At 34.6% G+C, this 20,785-nt stretch overlaps 1 long non-coding RNA gene and 1 pseudogene across 1 annotated transcript; one reads left to right on the top strand and one right to left on the bottom strand.

The window, feature by feature from the left end:
* Nucleotides 1-18,813, bottom strand: part of LOC146917961 (F-box/kelch-repeat protein At3g06240-like) — a 99,107-nt pseudogene extending 80,294 nt beyond the window's left edge.
* On the top strand, nucleotides 724-10,544 carry LOC146917962 (uncharacterized). Its single transcript, XR_015015933.1, has 3 exons — nucleotides 724-1,295; nucleotides 2,883-8,158; nucleotides 9,746-10,544. It is a non-coding gene; the product is annotated as an uncharacterized LOC146917962 (long non-coding RNA).
* Nucleotides 18,814-20,785: the final 1,972 nt, after the last annotated feature.

Below are 20,785 nucleotides of genomic sequence, written 5' to 3'. Positions count from 1 at the left end.
CATTGTAATATCTTAGAGAGAAAATAGGGTAGTTCTTCATAGAGTGAGAGTGATTTTGGAAGTTGGATCTTATTCCTTTGTTGAGACATCACTAGGAGAATGAATCCTTCCTTTTCAATCCATCCTTGCAAGGCTTCCATGATGATGTGTAGCTAAACACTCTTTGTTAGGATGAGAGGTACTTGATTCTTGCTAAACATGTAATCCTTTTGATCTTGCAAAATATGATTCTAGCAATTTATATTCAATATTGTTGTTATTCTTGTGTTAATGCTTTCAATGAGATTCAAGATGATTTGGACACAAACTCTTGAATCTAGAGCTAGAGTAGCAATCTATCTTAGGTAATATCATTCTTGACAAGTTTGTTTATCTTTGATAATCACCATAATCAAGAGTTTAATGCTTTCGGATACTTAATCAGGCTGGACACGGTCGATTAAGTTATCCGATCGACTTTGTTATCATTTAAGGGATTTGGACACGAATGTTTAAACGATACCTTAGAGTTAATTATATCGCTTTGGACACGAAGGATAGTTTAGAATTGATTGTGATAATGTTGGTTATAAAGCTAGAATTCGTATGGATCATTAGGTTATGTGTGACGCTTGGTTAAGGAACTCTACTCCTAACAAGTTTCAATCATTATTAATCTCATCTTTTTACTTTTGCAATTTAGTTACCATAGTAGTAAATAAACAAACAATCACCCCCCTTTTAACTTAGAATGATATTTGATGTTAATCTATCCGTGATGTCGCACTAATCCCTGTGGAGACGATACAAATACTTATCTTGTTTTTGATGCAAAACTACATTCATCAAAATGGCGCCGTTGCCGGGGATTGGTGTTTAGATATCATAGATAGTACGATTGATTTATCGTTTTAAGTATTCGTACATAATCCGTAAATAGTTTTCTTTACTTAATAGTTGTTACTACTAACCCCTCTTTGATAAACAAAGAAAAGTTTCTTGTTAGTTTTATCCGTTTCAGATTCTCCACATAAAAGGAACGGTTACTTGGCAAGGAAGACTTAATGGAAGTAAAGGGGAAGAAAGTGAGCAAGGCAGAAATAGACCGGGTCATTGATGAAATTTGCGCCTTGTTCAAATCAAAGTTAAGGAGGACATGGACTCCACATCATCTGTATCTAAAGTTCATGGAATTCCTCCCGAAAAGAAGGAATACAAAGGATGATGTATTGTCCGTCTCATTTTGGCCACCTTAACGAAAAAGGCGTCGAGCTAACGACGTTAAACAAGCGCTTGTTGGGAGGCAACCCAACTTGGTAAGTTCTCTTACTGTTAAAATAATGTGTTAGCAATTTTTAAGTACTTCATTTTGTTGTAATTTGAACATTGTGGAAGTTTCCTCTATATCGCTCTTGCTTAATTTCAATTCTCAGATGATTGATAATGATTCATAGTTGTGATTAAAGCGCAAAGCCAAGGTACAAGTTTCCAGTTTTTCTAGGTTTTTACTCGAATATGGAACGAGTACTTTGTGCAAATTTCATTTCATTTAGTTCTTTACAATAATTTATTTGTTTGTGAACCACGTAGTACTAGCCTAAAGTGAGGAAACCTCAAATGTTTGTACATATGCAAGGAGACCGGCTTTCATAGATTAACTCGGTTGTTTTATGTTAAATCCAATAATTGTTTTAAATTGTGTGAAGGCATGGAAGTGATCAAGGCACCTTTTTGTTATTGAGTGAAACATACTTGACCACAAATAGCCTACCTTGTGAGAAGAGCGAGTATTTGCTAACCCACTTGAGCCAAATGAATCGGAGTCCTCAATTATGAACTGTCAATTCATAAGCACAATGCTTGATGAATTTGCCTTTAAAACTTTTCAATATCCAGTTCATTTTTGACGCACTTTAAGACTCTGATATGTTTTTAATTGTTGAACCCTAAAATTTCATTGTTTTATTGTCCCTTTTGCCTTAGAGTAAAGGAACATTCAAATAGGGTATATTGATTCAAGTTGGGGAGAGAAGGTAGATGTAAATCTTATGTCAAGTATAATGGTGTAATTTTATCTTTGATCAAGACAACATGTTGTTGTAAATACAAAAAGAAAAGAAAACAATGTGTACATGAAAAGAAAAATAGAAAAAGAGAAAAAGAAAGAAAAATCCAAAAATAGAATAAGTTGTCAAGATCAAAGTGTATCTCATTTAAACACCAAGGGTTTGTAATAATTGGTAGGGAAGGTTGTGAATTTTAATGGTTGATACAAGGAATGTTCCTCTTTGATAGGCTTTTTGATTTCAATTGCCCCACATATGACATTTCTTTTGTAGCCAAGCCAAGTTATAACCCTCAAAGACCTTTTGATCCATGTTTTTATGCCTTTTGAAACGATATTTGGATGGACACATAACTTGATTGGAATGTTAACTTGATTTCCGAATGTGTGTTCATAACCCTCACTTATTTGTTGTCAATTGTTTATCTACTTTCAAAGAAGTGTGTTAGGTGTGGTTCGTGAATATATGTATTATTGTTTTGAACTATTTGGCATGAGCTTTGTACATAGGACTCATCTCATATTAGTAGTAGAATTCTAAATTAGTTGGAAACTTAGCCTTGCACGCGCATTCATTTTGAATCATTCATCTGAGAAAGTTTTCAAAGCCTTTTGTACTTGTGTCTTGTCATTAACTTGTTTGATTTTCAATCCTTTGTTTGAGGACGAACAAAGAGTTAAGTTGGGGAGAGTGATAAGTGTCAAAAAAGTGTTAAATTCATGTTATATTTTAAGCACTTTTTGTTACATGTTCTGCAAGTAATTGACGGAAAAGCCGAGAAATAAGTGTTAAAAGCCTTATTACGCTTTATATATCTTACTCTATCCTTTTGTGCAGGAATTATCCTCAAGACACTGATCAAAGACCAAAAATCATGAAAAAGTGAAAATTAGCAAAAGCTGGTTTTGAAGAATTCGCTATTAGCGTATTCCACGCTATTAGCGAAATTGGGCCAGAGAGGTATGCCATTAGCGTACCTGGAGCGAAGCAGAATCTGGGTTTGAAGAAATACGCTATTAGCGTAAATTACGCTATTAGCGTAAAAGCTCCAGAAGACTACGCTATTAGCGTACCAAGGGTGAAGAACAGGGTCAAGGACCAACGTGGCACACTGCAATTGGCCAGAACTTAGGCCGACCAACCACGCTAATAGCGTATATTTCGCTATTAGCGTAGGTGTAAAAAACTCAGCCCTTTAAAATAGAAGTTTAGCCTCACTCAAGTGGCCCACTTGCTATTTATGTAAGATATTTATGTAAGATATTATTAGATATTATGTTAGATATTATTTTAGATTTTTTGGGCTTGATATATTATATATATTAGTAGTTCTTTAGGGAATTTTATTAGATAGTAACTTAGTTAGTTTTCCATAATTTTCCTCTTAGTTTTCATTGTAATATCTTAGAGAGAAAATAGGGTAGTTCTTCATAGAGTGAGAGTGATTTTGGAAGTTGGATCTTATTCCTTTGTTGAGACATCACTAGGAGAATGAATCCTTCCTTTTCAATCCATCCTTGCAAGGCTTCCATGATGATGTGTAGCTAAACACTCTTTGTTAGGATGAGAGGTACTTGATTCTTGCTAAACATGTAATCCTTTTGATCTTGCAAAATATGATTCTAGCAATTTATATTCAATATTGTTGTTATTCTTGTGTTAATGCTTTCAATGAGATTCAAGATGATTTGGACACAAACTCTTGAATCTAGAGCTAGAGTAGCAATCTATCTTAGGTAATATCATTCTTGACAAGTTTGTTTATCTTTGATAATCACCATAATCAAGAGTTTAATGCTTTCGGATACTTAATCAGGCTGGACACGGTCGATTAAGTTATCCGATCGACTTTGTTATCATTTAAGGGATTTGGACACGAATGTTTAAACGATACCTTAGAGTTAATTATATCGCTTTGGACACGAAGGATAGTTTAGAATTGATTGTGATAATGTTGGTTATAAAGCTAGAATTCGTATGGATCATTAGGTTATGTGTGACGCTTGGTTAAGGAACTCTACTCCTAACAAGTTTCAATCATTATTAATCTCATCTTTTTACTTTTGCAATTTAGTTACCATAGTAGTAAATTAAACAAACAATCACCCCCCTTTTAACTTAGAATGATATTTGATGTTAATCTATCCGTGATGTCGCACTAATCCCTGTGGAGACGATACAAATACTTATCTTGTTTTTGATGCAAAACTACATTCATCAAAATGGCGCCGTTGCCGGGGATTGGTGTTTAGATATCATAGATAGTACGATTGATTTATCGTTTTAAGTATTCGTACATAATCCGTAAATAGTTTTCTTTACTTAATAGTTGTTACTACTAACCCCTCTTTGATAAACAAAGAAAAGTTTCTTGTTAGTTTTATCCGTTTCAGATTCTCCACATAAAAGGAACGGTTACTTGGCAAGGAAGACTTAATGGAAGTAAAGGGGAAGAAAGTGAGCAAGGCAGAAATAGACCGGGTCATTGATGAAATTTGCGCCTTGTTCAAATCAAAGTTAAGGAGGACATGGACTCCACATCATCTGTATCTAAAGTTCATGGAATTCCTCCCGAAAAGAAGGAATACAAAGGATGATGTATTGTCCGTCTCATTTTGGCCACCTTAACGAAAAAGGCGTCGAGCTAACGACGTTAAACAAGCGCTTGTTGGGAGGCAACCCAACTTGGTAAGTTCTCTTACTGTTAAAATAATGTGTTAGCAATTTTTAAGTACTTCATTTTGTTGTAATTTGAACATTGTGGAAGTTTCCTCTATATCGCTCTTGCTTAATTTCAATTCTCAGATGATTGATAATGATTCATAGTTGTGATTAAAGCGCAAAGCCAAGGTACAAGTTTCCAGTTTTTCTAGGTTTTTACTCGAATATGGAACGAGTACTTTGTGCAAATTTCATTTCATTTAGTTCTTTACAATAATTTATTTGTTTGTGAACCACGTAGTACTAGCCTAAAGTGAGGAAACCTCAAATGTTTGTACATATGCAAGGAGACCGGCTTTCATAGATTAACTCGGTTGTTTTATGTTAAATCCAATAATTGTTTTAAATTGTGTGAAGGCATGGAAGTGATCAAGGCACCTTTTTGTTATTGAGTGAAACATATTTGACCACAAATAGCCTACCTTGTGAGAAGAGCGAGTATTTGCTAACCCACTTGAGCCAAATGAATCGGAGTCCTCAATTATGAACTGTCAATTCATAAGCACAATGCTTGATGAATTTGCCTTTAAAACTTTTCAATATCCAGTTCATTTTTGACGCACTTTAAGACTCTGATATGTTTTTAATTGTTGAACCCTAAAATTTCATTGTTTTATTGTCCCTTTTGCCTTAGAGTAAAGGAACATTCAAATAGGGTATATTGATTCAAGTTGGGGAGAGAAGGTAGATGTAAATCTTATGTCAAGTATAATGGTGTAATTTTATCTTTGATCAAGACAACATGTTGTTGTAAATACAAAAAGAAAAGAAAACAATGTGTACATGAAAAGAAAAATAGAAAAAGAGAAAAAGAAAGAAAAATCCAAAAATAGAATAAGTTGTCAAGATCAAAGTGTATCTCATTTAAACACCAAGGGTTTGTAATAATTGGTAGGGAAGGTTGTGAATTTTAATGGTTGATACAAGGAATGTTCCTCTTTGATAGGCTTTTTGATTTCAATTGCCCCACATATGACATTTCTTTTGTAGCCAAGCCAAGTTATAACCCTCAAAGACCTTTTGATCCATGTTTTTATGCCTTTTGAAACGATATTTGGATGGACACATAACTTGATTGGAATGTTAACTTGATTTCCGAATGTGTGTTCATAACCCTCACTTATTTGTTGTCAATTGTTTATCTACTTTCAAAGAAGTGTGTTAGGTGTGGTTCGTGAATATATGTATTATTGTTTTGAACTATTTGGCATGAGCTTTGTACATAGGACTCATCTCATATTAGTAGTAGAATTCTAAATTAGTTGGAAACTTAGCCTTGCACGCGCATTCATTTTGAATCATTCATCTGAGAAAGTTTTCAAAGCCTTTTGTACTTGTGTCTTGTCATTAACTTGTTTGATTTTCAATCCTTTGTTTGAGGACGAACAAAGAGTTAAGTTGGGGAGAGTGATAAGTGTCAAAAAAGTGTTAAATTCATGTTATATTTTAAGCACTTTTTGTTACTTGTTCTGCAAGTAATTGACGGAAAAGCCGAGAAATAAGTGTTAAAAGCCTTATTACGCTTTATATATCTTACTCTATCCTTTTGTGCAGGAATTATCCTCAAGACACTGATCAAAGACCAAAAATCATGAAAAAGTGAAAATTAGCAAAAGCTGGTTTTGAAGAATTCGCTATTAGCGTATTCCACGCTATTAGCGAAATTGGGCCAGAGAGGTATGCCATTAGCGTACCTGGAGCGAAGCAGAATCTGGGTTTGAAGAAATACGCTATTAGCGTAAATTACGCTATTAGCGTAAAAGCTCCAGAAGACTACGCTATTAGCGTACCAAGGGTGAAGAACAGGGTCAAGGACCAACGTGGCACACTGCAATTGGCCAGAACTTAGGCCGACCAACCACGCTAATAGCGTATATTTCGCTATTAGCGTAGGTGTAAAAAACTCAGCCCTTTAAAATAGAAGTTTAGCCTCACTCAAGTGGCCCACTTGCTATTTATGTAAGATATTATTAGATATTATGTTAGATATTATTTTAGATTTTTTGGGCTTGATATATTATATATATTAGTAGTTCATTAGGGAATTTTATTAGATAGTAACTTAGTTAGTTTTCCATAATTTTCCTCTTAGTTTTCATTGTAATATCTTAGAGAGAAAATAGGGTAGTTCTTCATAGAGTGAGAGTGATTTTGGAAGTTGGATCTTATTCCTTTGTTGAGACATCACTAGGAGAATGAATCCTTCCTTTTCAATCCATCCTTGCAAGGCTTCCATGATGATGTGTAGCTAAACACTCTTTGTTAGGATGAGAGGTACTTGATTCTTGCTAAACATGTAATCCTTTTGATCTTGCAAAATATGATTCTAGCAATTTATATTCAATATTGTTGTTATTCTTGTGTTAATGCTTTCAATGAGATTCAAGATGATTTGGACACAAACTCTTGAATCTAGAGCTAGAGTAGCAATCTATCTTAGGTAATATCATTCTTGACAAGTTTGTTTATCTTTGATAATCACCATAATCAAGAGTTTAATGCTTTCGGATACTTAATCAGGCTGGACACGGTCGATTAAGTTATCCGATCGACTTTGTTATCATTTAAGGGATTTGGACACGAATGTTTAAACGATACCTTAGAGTTAATTATATCGCTTTGGACACGAAGGATAGTTTAGAATTGATTGTGATAATGTTGGTTATAAAGCTAGAATTCGTATGGATCATTAGGTTATGTGTGACGCTTGGTTAAGGAACTCTACTCCTAACAAGTTTCAATCATTATTAATCTCATCTTTTTACTTTTGCAATTTAGTTACCATAGTAGTAAATTAAACAAACAATCACCCCCCTTTTAACTTAGAATGATATTTGATGTTAATCTATCCGTGATGTCGCACTAATCCCTGTGGAGACGATACAAATACTTATCTTGTTTTTGATGCAAAACTACATTCATCAAAATGGCGCCGTTGCCGGGGATTGGTGTTTAGATATCATAGATAGTACGATTGATTTATCGTTTTAAGTATTCGTACATAATCCGTAAATAGTTTTCTTTACTTAATAGTTGTTACTACTAACCCCTCTTTGATAAACAAAGAAAAGTTTCTTGTTAGTTTTATCCGTTTCAGATTCTCCACATAAAAGGAACGGTTACTTGGCAAGGAAGACTTAATGGAAGTAAAGGGGAAGAAAGTGAGCAAGGCAGAAATAGACCGGGTCATTGATGAAATTTGCGCCTTGTTCAAATCAAAGTTAAGGAGGACATGGACTCCACATCATCTGTATCTAAAGTTCATGGAATTCCTCCCGAAAAGAAGGAATACAAAGGATGATGTATTGTCCGTCTCATTTTGGCCACCTTAACGAAAAAGGCGTCGAGCTAACGACGTTAAACAAGCGCTTGTTGGGAGGCAACCCAACTTGGTAAGTTCTCTTACTGTTAAAATAATGTGTTAGCAATTTTTAAGTACTTCATTTTGTTGTAATTTGAACATTGTGGAAGTTTCCTCTATATCGCTCTTGCTTAATTTCAATTCTCAGATGATTGATAATGATTCATAGTTGTGATTAAAGCGCAAAGCCAAGGTACAAGTTTCCAGTTTTTCTAGGTTTTTACTCGAATATGGAACGAGTACTTTGTGCAAATTTCATTTCATTTAGTTCTTTACAATAATTTATTTGTTTGTGAACCACGTAGTACTAGCCTAAAGTGAGGAAACCTCAAATGTTTGTACATATGCAAGGAGACCGGCTTTCATAGATTAACTCGGTTGTTTTATGTTAAATCCAATAATTGTTTTAAATTGTGTGAAGGCATGGAAGTGATCAAGGCACCTTTTTGTTATTGAGTGAAACATATTTGACCACAAATAGCCTACCTTGTGAGAAGAGCGAGTATTTGCTAACCCACTTGAGCCAAATGAATCGGAGTCCTCAATTATGAACTGTCAATTCATAAGCACAATGCTTGATGAATTTGCCTTTAAAACTTTTCAATATCCAGTTCATTTTTGACGCACTTTAAGACTCTGATATGTTTTTAATTGTTGAACCCTAAAATTTCATTGTTTTATTGTCCCTTTTGCCTTAGAGTAAAGGAACATTCAAATAGGGTATATTGATTCAAGTTGGGGAGAGAAGGTAGATGTAAATCTTATGTCAAGTATAATGGTGTAATTTTATCTTTGATCAAGACAACATGTTGTTGTAAATACAAAAAGAAAAGAAAACAATGTGTACATGAAAAGAAAAATAGAAAAAGAGAAAAAGAAAGAAAAATCCAAAAATAGAATAAGTTGTCAAGATCAAAGTGTATCTCATTTAAACACCAAGGGTTTGTAATAATTGGTAGGGAAGGTTGTGAATTTTAATGGTTGATACAAGGAATGTTCCTCTTTGATAGGCTTTTTGATTTCAATTGCCCCACATATGACATTTCTTTTGTAGCCAAGCCAAGTTATAACCCTCAAAGACCTTTTGATCCATGTTTTTATGCCTTTTGAAACGATATTTGGATGGACACATAACTTGATTGGAATGTTAACTTGATTTCCGAATGTGTGTTCATAACCCTCACTTATTTGTTGTCAATTGTTTATCTACTTTCAAAGAAGTGTGTTAGGTGTGGTTCGTGAATATATGTATTATTGTTTTGAACTATTTGGCATGAGCTTTGTACATAGGACTCATCTCATATTAGTAGTAGAATTCTAAATTAGTTGGAAACTTAGCCTTGCACGCGCATTCATTTTGAATCATTCATCTGAGAAAGTTTTCAAAGCCTTTTGTACTTGTGTCTTGTCATTAACTTGTTTGATTTTCAATCCTTTGTTTGAGGACGAACAAAGAGTTAAGTTGGGGAGAGTGATAAGTGTCAAAAAAGTGTTAAATTCATGTTATATTTTAAGCACTTTTTGTTACTTGTTCTGCAAGTAATTGACGGAAAAGCCGAGAAATAAGTGTTAAAAGCCTTATTACGCTTTATATATCTTACTCTATCCTTTTGTGCAGGAATTATCCTCAAGACACTGATCAAAGACCAAAAATCATGAAAAAGTGAAAATTAGCAAAAGCTGGTTTTGAAGAATTCGCTATTAGCGTATTCCACGCTATTAGCGAAATTGGGCCAGAGAGGTATGCCATTAGCGTACCTGGAGCGAAGCAGAATCTGGGTTTGAAGAAATACGCTATTAGCGTAAATTACGCTATTAGCGTAAAAGCTCCAGAAGACTACGCTATTAGCGTACCAAGGGTGAAGAACAGGGTCAAGGACCAACGTGGCACACTGCAATTGGCCAGAACTTAGGCCGACCAACCACGCTAATAGCGTATATTTCGCTATTAGCGTAGGTGTAAAAAACTCAGCCCTTTAAAATAGAAGTTTAGCCTCACTCAAGTGGCCCACTTGCTATTTATGTAAGATATTATTAGATATTATGTTAGATATTATTTTAGATTTTTTGGGCTTGATATATTATATATATTAGTAGTTCATTAGGGAATTTTATTAGATAGTAACTTAGTTAGTTTTCCATAATTTTCCTCTTAGTTTTCATTGTAATATCTTAGAGAGAAAATAGGGTAGTTCTTCATAGAGTGAGAGTGATTTTGGAAGTTGGATCTTATTCCTTTGTTGAGACATCACTAGGAGAATGAATCCTTCCTTTTCAATCCATCCTTGCAAGGCTTCCATGATGATGTGTAGCTAAACACTCTTTGTTAGGATGAGAGGTACTTGATTCTTGCTAAACATGTAATCCTTTTGATCTTGCAAAATATGATTCTAGCAATTTATATTCAATATTGTTGTTATTCTTGTGTTAATGCTTTCAATGAGATTCAAGATGATTTGGACACAAACTCTTGAATCTAGAGCTAGAGTAGCAATCTATCTTAGGTAATATCATTCTTGACAAGTTTGTTTATCTTTGATAATCACCATAATCAAGAGTTTAATGCTTTCGGATACTTAATCAGGCTGGACACGGTCGATTAAGTTATCCGATCGACTTTGTTATCATTTAAGGGATTTGGACACGAATGTTTAAACGATACCTTAGAGTTAATTATATCGCTTTGGACACGAAGGATGGTTTAGAATTGATTGTGATAATGTTGGTTATAAAGCTAGAATTCGTATGGATCATTAGGTTATGTGTGACGCTTGGTTAAGGAACTCTACTCCTAACAAGTTTCAATCCTTATTAATCTCATCTTTTTACTTTTGCAATTTAGTTACCATAGTTGTAAATTAAACAAACAATCACCCCCCTTTTAACTTAGAATGATATTTGATGTTAATCTATCCGTGATGTCGCACTAATCCCTGTGGAGACGATACAAATACTTATCTTGTTTTTGATGCAAAACTACATTCATCAGCATGTAACTCCCCCTCAAGTGTGAGTCGAGTCCATCTATTCATCATGCTCCCCCTTCAAGCGGAAGCTCTTACTTTGCATGTATCGACGTTGTTGGTTTCTCCGCAAACATTCATCATGCTCCCCCTTCAAGTGGAAGCTCTTACTTTGCATGTATCTTCGTTGCTGGTTTCTCCGCAAATGGACCGACACTGCTTGTACTGCCGTTGCTCCCCCTTCAAGCTGAAGCTCTTACTTTGCATGTATCGTCGTTGCTGGTTTCTCCACAAACGGACCGACACTGCGCGGAAGCGGAAGCATCGTCATCTTCATCCCTAGGGTATTGCTCTGATACCATGTTATGGATAAGCAAGAGAGACACCACACTCTTACCCAAAACCTTAAGGCTATGGGTTTATGGGTCCTCTTACTTATAAGGTGTTCAACCTTTACTCTTTTATCCGATGTGGGACATACAACTCACACTTGCACACAACACTCCCCCTCAAGTGTGAGTCGAGTCCATCTATTCATCATGCTCCCCCTTCTCCCCCTTCAAGCGGAAGCTCTTTACCCAAAACCTTAAGCCTATGGGTTTATGGGTCCTCTTACTTATAAGGTGTTCAACCTTTACTCTTTTATCCGATGTGGGACATACAACTCACACTTGCACACAACACTCCCCCTCAAGTGAGTCGAGTCCATCTATTCATCATGCTCCCATCATGCTCCCCCTTCTCCCCCTTCAAGCGGAAGCTCTTACTTTGCATGTATCGCCGTTGTTTGTTGGTTTCTCCACAAACATTCATCATCCCATCATGATCCCCCTTCTCCCCCTTCAAGCGGAAGCTCTTACTTTGCATGTATCGCTTGTTTGTTGGTTTCTCCGCAAACATTCATCATCCCATCATGCTCCCCCTTCTCCCCCTTCAAGCGGAAGCTCTTACTTTGCATGTATCGCCGTGCATGTATCGCCGTTGTTTGTTGGTTTCTCCGCAAACATTCATCATCCCATCATGCTCCCCCTACATTCATCATACCATCATGCTCCCCCTTCTCCCCCTTCAAGCGGAAGCTCTTATGCTCCCCCTTCTCCCCCTTCAAGCGGAAGCTCTTACTTTGCATGTATCGCTTGTTTGTTGGTTTCTCCGCAAACATTCATCATCCCATCATGCTCCCTCTTCTCCCCCTTCAAGCGGAAGCTCTTACTTTGCATGTATCGCCGTTGTTTGTTGGTTTCTCCGCAAACATTCATCATGAATACCGAACTGCTTATACCGCCGTTGCTGCTTTCTGCGCAAACGGACCGGCTGCCTCGGTCGTACCCTTTGTTGAAGAACCAGGCTCTGATACCATATTGAAATTTGGGGCCTAACTGATCCTTACAAAACCGGCTTGTAAGGTGAGGATTGCATCCTCTATATAAACTCTCATCAAGAGTCTCATCTATCCGATGTGGGACTTGGGTTTTTCCCAATACACCCCCCCCCCCCCCCCTCACGCTCAGCACTCTTTGGGCTTGGTGCGTGAATAGGTAGGTGGCCCTTGAATTCAACCAGGCTCTGATACCATGTTATCCCAGGGATAAAGGTCATAGTGATCTGCTAGAGAGAGAGAGCATAGTAGTATTCTTGTGGTAGATAACCATAGAGACTCATAGGAGAATCAATAGATTTGATAAAAGATGATATCTGAAATGATACATGAGTGTTCCTATATATAGAGTTTTGTTGTGTAACTAACTCTAACTAACTCTTAACCAAGCTAACTAACCACAGTTTACATATAACCTAACTATGGTTTATTCACTATACTCTAATACAGCAAAATCAAACTATTACATCAAAAAGTGCAGCAAATCAAACAAAAGCATAGACTCATGATCCTTTCAAGCAAAAGATCAAGATCATTCACTAATACAAATCAATTAGTAACCTTCCACAACAAACATCAAAAGAATAAAAATGCAATGCCGCATGAGCTATGATATTCTAGTTTGAAAAAAAAAACGCAATGCAGCATGAGCTATGATTTTTCGTCTTGAATTTATGACGAAAAAAATGATTTTACCTTGTATAGCATGAAGCTTTTGACCTTTAGAAATAAACAGAGACATAGAATACATATGTGCTTTCAACAGAATTTTCCCTCAATCATAGAGCAATGTTAGTTTACTGTTGAAAATACTTCAATAAGTATTAGAGTATTTCCACATTAGAACTCAATTTTTACAATTATTATGATGTACCTCAACTGAAAGTATTACAATATTTACACATTTGGAAATGTATCAACCAAAGGCTCATGTATATTAGTTTACTTTCAAAACACCAAAGCACCCCTTGAACCTATCTCTTATAGTTGATGTTATCATCCCATCAACATTTGGCAGAGACCTTGATGGCTTGAATACATACAGACCCGCAGAATTGGCAGCAATTAGAGACACCATCTAGGATCACTGATTGTTACACCCTCATTGATAGCACATGAACAATATGTCACAAACAACAACGGGTAATATGAGCTGACAATGCATTCTACGGAAAGCAATGCAATTTCACTACTGATACACCTGCACAACCACAATACAGACCCTACACAAACGAATAACAGAACCTGAAAAAACCGGCCCGATAACACCATCCACACACTAAAAGCCAGCATGAGGAAAAACAGGTTTTTTTTTATCATTATATCATTTTTTTATCATTATATGTATATGAAATTTTGACAGTCGTGATTAATCTTTGTCACAAAATTGTATAACACACAAGATGAGTTCTCTTCTCTCAAACGAGGTTTCCCCATACATAAGAGCCTACAATCAAATCTCACCACTTGCTTATGGTTTGACCCCATTATTAATAAAGTTCATCCCCAATATTACCAACTTAATGTCATTCTAGTCTTTGTAAATATTAAAGAGTAATGAATGTGATTAACATTATGAACTTTCAAAAAGGATCTTCATGGAAATGGATAATGTGAGAGTCTATAGATTAATACTTTTCTACAATTTCAAGGATCAATTCGGAATTTACTCTATAAAAATATGCAAAACGTTTTTTGGTTAAAAAATATGCATAAACTTGATAATGTACTTCACAAATAATATGCATAAACTTGATAAAGGCGTCACATAGGCATGGTTAGAGATAATTTTGTCCTAGATGCGGTGACTATCCTAAAATGATCATGCATATCCTAATAGATTGTGAAGAGCTGAAAAAATCATGTGAAAATATTCTTGAATGATCTTGTCTCGTAGGAAGTTTGGAGTAAGTTTTTTAGTGTTGGGTTGTATTTGGCTTGATTGGAATATCACAACTACTGATATTGCTACGATACATAATGATCGACAAATCTTATTTAGAGTTGCCACTTATGAGCTTTGGAATGACAGAAACAATATGATGTTTACCGGGCGGGAAGTCTTCGATAAGTGCTCAACTTTTTCGTCTGATAACTAATCAAGTTAAGTTCATTGTTTGCTTAGTCTCGCTCATTGAGACACAACATTGAAGTTTCTTGGACACAGTCCACCGCACAATCACTATAAAATTAATATCGATGGGTCTCATAAAAAAGTCATAAGGGGTTTCAACTTGTTGAAGACTAATTAGAAATCCTCATTGTAGGTTCATTTGTGGCCTTCACAACAGACTTGACATGTGCTCTTCTGTGTGGGCGAAACTCTAAGCTCTAGAAGTTGTTAATATGGTTATATCGGGTTCATCTTCAAATGCTTTCCTCCAACCTCTTCTTCAAGAGGAGATTTCTCTTCTCTACCATCCTAGATGGAGAACCTCAATTTGTCTTGTATACTGCGAGGCTAATTGTTGTGCTGACTTGTTAGCGAATTTTTGACACGCTTTATATTTTAATTGTATTTTCATTGATGTTCTTCCTCCTGCATTGAAACTTCTGTTCAAAGATCGTATAAGAGAGTCTATTTTGCCTCGTTTGATTTCGTAATTTAATTCTTTTTCACATAAAAAAATGAATTTAATTTTTATGCAAGCTTGTAAATTTTTGTAAATACACTAAAGAAAATAATATTCTGTTATGGCATCAATGTAAAATATGATTAAACGTAAATGTAAAACTTTTTCATACCATCACTGCGAAGTCATCAAATTATTTTACAAAATTCCTAAGTACACCGCAAAATAATTAACTTGTAATTTAACAAACACAATTCATCTCCAATTTATGACATGCCTGTATAATTTTCGTTGATGTTCCAAATACTGAAAAAACAATTCTCTTGTTGATGGATACAAGTTTCCTTCAGTTATTGCTTCAACATAATTGTGGCACTAGTTACGTTTGAAATGGATCACATATAACCTAAGTGCAAGTTCTAAATACAAAGGTATAGTATACAACATGATATATACTCAGAACTCTAGACATACATTAATACAAATTGTGTCAGACGGTTATATCAAATAGCGGTTATGGTAGTACTATAGCGTAGCAGAATTTTAACAAACCACTATTGTTCTGTGATACAAGATTTAGTACAGAATATTTTCTATCTACGATCCGCAATCGACAACACTGGATGCAACTAATGTAGGATGGACAGGTTTAGAATATTAAGAATGCTGGAAGAATTGAGAAAAACTTTTAGCCTAAAAAACAGTGACAAAATACAACAAATCAAGAATACAGTCCAAAATAATTGAGGTTTTCATCAAGTGACTCGAGAAAATTTTCTGGAAAATCATGTGCTTGAGTTCTCTGGTATTGATATCATATTTACACAAATATTTCAGAAGAAAACATAATCATTAGAGCGAATAATAAATACTAAATATAAAAATCAGAAATAGTTCTTGTATATTAGTAGTACATTCGATCATGCTGAAAGACAGCAAGAGCATATTTGAAGGATCGATTTGGCTTCGAAACTAGGGCATGAGCTCGAGCAACACCAATGCCAGGAACAGATTGAAGAAAATCACATCTATCTAAAACACACATGCCTGGAAAATTGCTTTTCCAACCGACTGTTGGGAGCGAATTTTGTGTTTTAAAGTTATTCAGCATGAAGGTTTACTAAATTCAGCAGAGAAAATGTTTTATAATTCTATTCATTCACCATTCCCCTCATGATCCATCTTATTAATAACTTGTTCAAAATAAAAGCGGATTAGTATCCAAAACACAGGTCTCCTATGAAATTGAATGTTAAAGTAGTAAACCTCGACGCACAAAATCATAGTTTCCAAGAAGATCTTAAAGCTGGACAGCCATATACTATCATAAGCAAAACACAGGTCTCCTATGAAATTGAATGTTAAGCCTTTTTCATTTCTTTCTTGTGACAAGTCATACCTATTCTAGTAAAGCCTAAGATTCATTTAATTTTGATGGCATGCAATAACATACATCTTTAAGACAAAATTGTAAATTGTAAAACAGAAGAAACAAAAGATTGAAAGAAAAAAGAAAGAAAAAAAAGATTTAGATCCTTAAAAGCATTCATGATTGGATCTTATAAAAATAAAAATACTCATGTTTAATGAATTCATGCTAGGGGAACTCGGTGTGAGCCGGATGAAGAATCATGGACTACACTCTTCGTTGTTGGACCATTATATTGTGTTGACCATCCTATTGGAGCGGGGAATAAGGGTGATATATTCTTTATATCAAATAATGGAGAACTAGTTCGGTTTGATTGAGTACCCAAAGGATTGAGAATTATTGCATTAACGATGTACTTGGTATTACGATACTCCTTCATAAGGAAGTTCTTCTTCCGGTTGGAGGAATAAGAAATGTATGACACCGATTATTAGAATTTTACCTTGTATACAAGGTGGCTTGTCAGTTGAGCATAACATAATTATTATCATGTAGGTAGCAAATTTAGAAACTAATTGAGAGTATGAACTTTGCTTCATCAACTTTATTTTATTTTTTGTGGAAATCTGATGTAATGCATCTTAAATGTGCATTGCAGTCTGAAAACTGAATGTCATCCTAGTGCCTCTGATGTGGTTCTGATATCTAATGTCTACAACAGGTGTTGCTATGTCCATCTACGGTGAAGAATAGGTTTCAAATGGTAGAAAATTTTGAAGGCATAAAGAAGACACTAAATCTATTGATTGTTATTTGATACTACCCATTTGAACAACAAAGCCCGGTCTTGCCAGCGACAATTTAATATGAATATCTTCATTGAACAGTATGGCTAGGCGACAATTTAATAAGTCTTGAGATCTATTGGACCCTATGGCTAGGCGATTTAGCTATATGTAGGTGGTTCCTGTTAATCTCTGTGATAGCATTTCTGGCCTTTGCTGCCGTTTGCGTCTGGTTTGCCTTCTTTAGGTCCATTTTGAGACTGGTTTTTTCTGGTTTGGCACTTCTGTGTTGGTATCCGGATATATAAGTATTGGTTTTCTCTGGTTTCAAGTTTCTGTCAATGTTTACTGACATGAAGGTGGTGTACTCATCACATACATATTGTAAGGTTTCTTCTCTTATACAATTTGCATAACCCTATAAACGAAATCCCTTAACCTATGCAAAAATTTAAATTTAAAATGTATTGATCAGAATAAGAACCATCCTTTAAACCATGTAGTTACAAAAACTTTACTACCATGTTATGAACTGAATTTTAGAAATTTGAAGCTTTTAATCCAAGGCATGTAAAAAAGAAACAAACGGTTAAGCACTATAGCTTTTAACCAAAGCATTGTAGCCAAGCAAAGCAACTTTTCTATGGCACTAACAGAGTAAGATTATGCAAGACAGAATCATAGAATGAAAGGCTGTGTTTCAAAAACAAGACAGCAGGAAAATACTTGCATTCCTATAACATATATATTTAACCAAACAGATAGTATTGTTCAATTTATTAAACAGAAACAAAGAGGGAGAAGAATCCTAAAAAAACAAAGCCATGGTGCTCATTAGCTTATCAAGCTCCCAAATATACCTTATTTTACATAAAATTGGAGGTCATTGAGTAAAGGAAATATCATTCTTACAAATAAGAAAAAAAGTGCATATAGGAAAGAACCCTAATAATCAATCATTTATTTGTCCAATAGGAAGAGAGCTTTCCTTGTAATTGACAATCTGACAACAACCAAATTCCCCTTTAAGACCAAGCTCTTCAATCACTTGGGTACTTAAATTAAATCGAATGACTTTGTAGTCATCTCTAACATGGTCATAACCAAATCCATGAACATAATAATAGACTTCCTCATAAAGTACAGGTGACTCGGTAGGGCTGGGAGGAAGGACCTTGTATTCCTCGGTAGCTGGGTTCCATAATATAACAACAGGTTCTCGTCCTTGATAGAGGCAAACAATGCCGTTAATAACCGGACCTAAAATATGAATAGCTGTGTTATACTCTTGAAATGGAGGTGGCCAATCTAATTTGACCTTATTCTCAAACCTCTCACCAAAAAGCAAATATAACACATGAAGATTTGGGAAATATGGCAGAGTCTGTTGTAGGAGGAGACGTGAACCATCCTCCTCATAAGTACTGGATATGAAATAATTACGGTACATGTTCATGAAATTAGGATTCTCAAATAAGCAAGACCATGATTTACGTACGCAGCTAAACCGTTTCAAAGATTTAAGAGGCAATTTGGACAGAATGGAAAATGCAAGATCATCATGAATATGATTGCTAACCTTTTCAGCTCTAACAGAATCTGTTGATTGCATCATCTTCTCAGAACATGGGTTTTCGTGAAGCTAGTAGCGATTGCTGTGAAATTGAAGTATTTGTTGATTTCTTGTTTCCGTTTTACTCTAGTTATATATATAGAAAACTTCTTCAAAAAAACAGCTACATATTTTCTTTTTAATCATAGAAAGAAAGCTATATTTTGTTAGTAAAAAGAAAAGAAAAAAAAAGGTATATAGAAAAATTAAATTCATTATTAACTTTTTGAGGCAATTAGTAATTAAAATAAATTCTTTTGACTGATTATTACTTTTTTTTTTTACTCAACTGAATATTACTTTTGTATACTTTTTGGTCCTTAAGTTTTTAGGTTTTCTTTTGGTCCCTTGAATTTATTTTGTTTCATTTTGAACCCTTAAGTTACAAATATCCCTAATAGGTCATTCAAAAATCAACTTCTTAGTTTTTAGTTTTTGATATACCCCCTTGTAAATTGTTTTTATTTTGGAATACCCCCTAATAGGTCATTCAAAAACCAACTTTTTTTTTTTTTTTTGCAGAAATTTTCATTTTTGAAAGACCTATTAGGGGGTATCCAAAACAAACAAAAAAATTCGTGTATTTTTTTTATTGGAATTCTTCTTGTTTTTCTAGAATTTTTTATTTTTATTTTTTGCATTTTTCCATTTTTTATTGTTTTTTTTACTAGTTTAGTTGGAAATTGAAGTTATTGTATGGTTTCAAAGAAGAATGTTATGTGTTCTATCCATTTAACCTGCATAATTTCGTGTGAATTTAGGAATAATAACAATAGTATTATAAAAGTAAATAAAGCAATGTAGAAATTCATTAACAATAATAATAGTCAATAGAAATGATAAAGCAGATACCACCATGGTCAAAAAAAATGTAAAAAGCCATATGCATTTTTCTTTTTAGATTAGAAATATTGAAGATTAGACACTCTGCAATTTGAAAAAGTAAACTACACCCAAGATGTATATGAAATTTTGAAAAAGCCATATCATTATATCATTATTTTATTTTTTTATCATTATATGTATATGAAATTTTGACAGTCGTGATTAATCTTCGTCAAAAAATTGTACAACACCCAAGATGAGTTCTCGTCTCTCAAACGAGATTTCCCCATACATAAGAGCCTACAATCAAATCCTGACCTCTTGCTTATGGTTTGACCCCATTATTAATAAAGTTCGTCCCCGATATTACTAACTTAATGTCATTCTAGTCTTTGTAAATATTAAAGAGTAATGAATGTGATTAACATTTTGAACTTTCAAAAAGGATCTTCATGGAATATTCATAATGTGAGAGTCTATAGATTAATACTTTTCTAAAATTTCAAGGATCAATTCGGAATTTACTCTATAAAAATATGCATAAACATTTTTTGGCTAAAAAAAATATGCATAAACTTGATAATGTACTTCACAAATAATATGCATAAACTTGATAAAGGCGTCACATAGGCATGGTTAGAGATAATTTTGTCCGAGATGTGGTGACTATCCTAAACTGATCATGCATATCCTAATAGATTGTGAAGAGCTGAAAAAATCATGTGAAAATATTCTTGAATGATCTTATCTCGTAGGAAGTTTGGAGTAAGTTTATTAGTGTTGGGTTGTATTTGGCTTGATTGGAATGTCACAACTTCTGATATTGCTACGATACATAATGATCGACAAATCTTATTTAGAGTTGCCACTTATGAGCTTTTGAATGACATAAACAGTATGATGTTTACGGGGCGGGAAGTCTTCGATAAGTGCTCAACTTTTTCGTCTGATAACGAATCAAGTTAAGTTCATTGTTTGCTTAGTCTCGCTCATTGAGACACAACATTGAAGTTTCTTGGACACAGTCCACCGCACAATCACTATAAAATTAATATCGATGGGTCTCATAAAAAAGTCATAGGGGGTTTCAACTTGTTGAAGACTAATTAGAAATCCTCATTGTAGGTTCATTTGTGGCCTTCACAACAGA

The sequence above is a fragment of the Medicago sativa genome, chromosome 6, assembly GCF_051527215.1.
Source record: "Medicago sativa cultivar Bolivia chromosome 6, Bolivia_mono, whole genome shotgun sequence".
NCBI lineage: Eukaryota > Viridiplantae > Streptophyta > Magnoliopsida > Fabales > Fabaceae > Medicago > Medicago sativa.
This window is presented reverse-complemented; position numbering and strand designations above follow the sequence as displayed.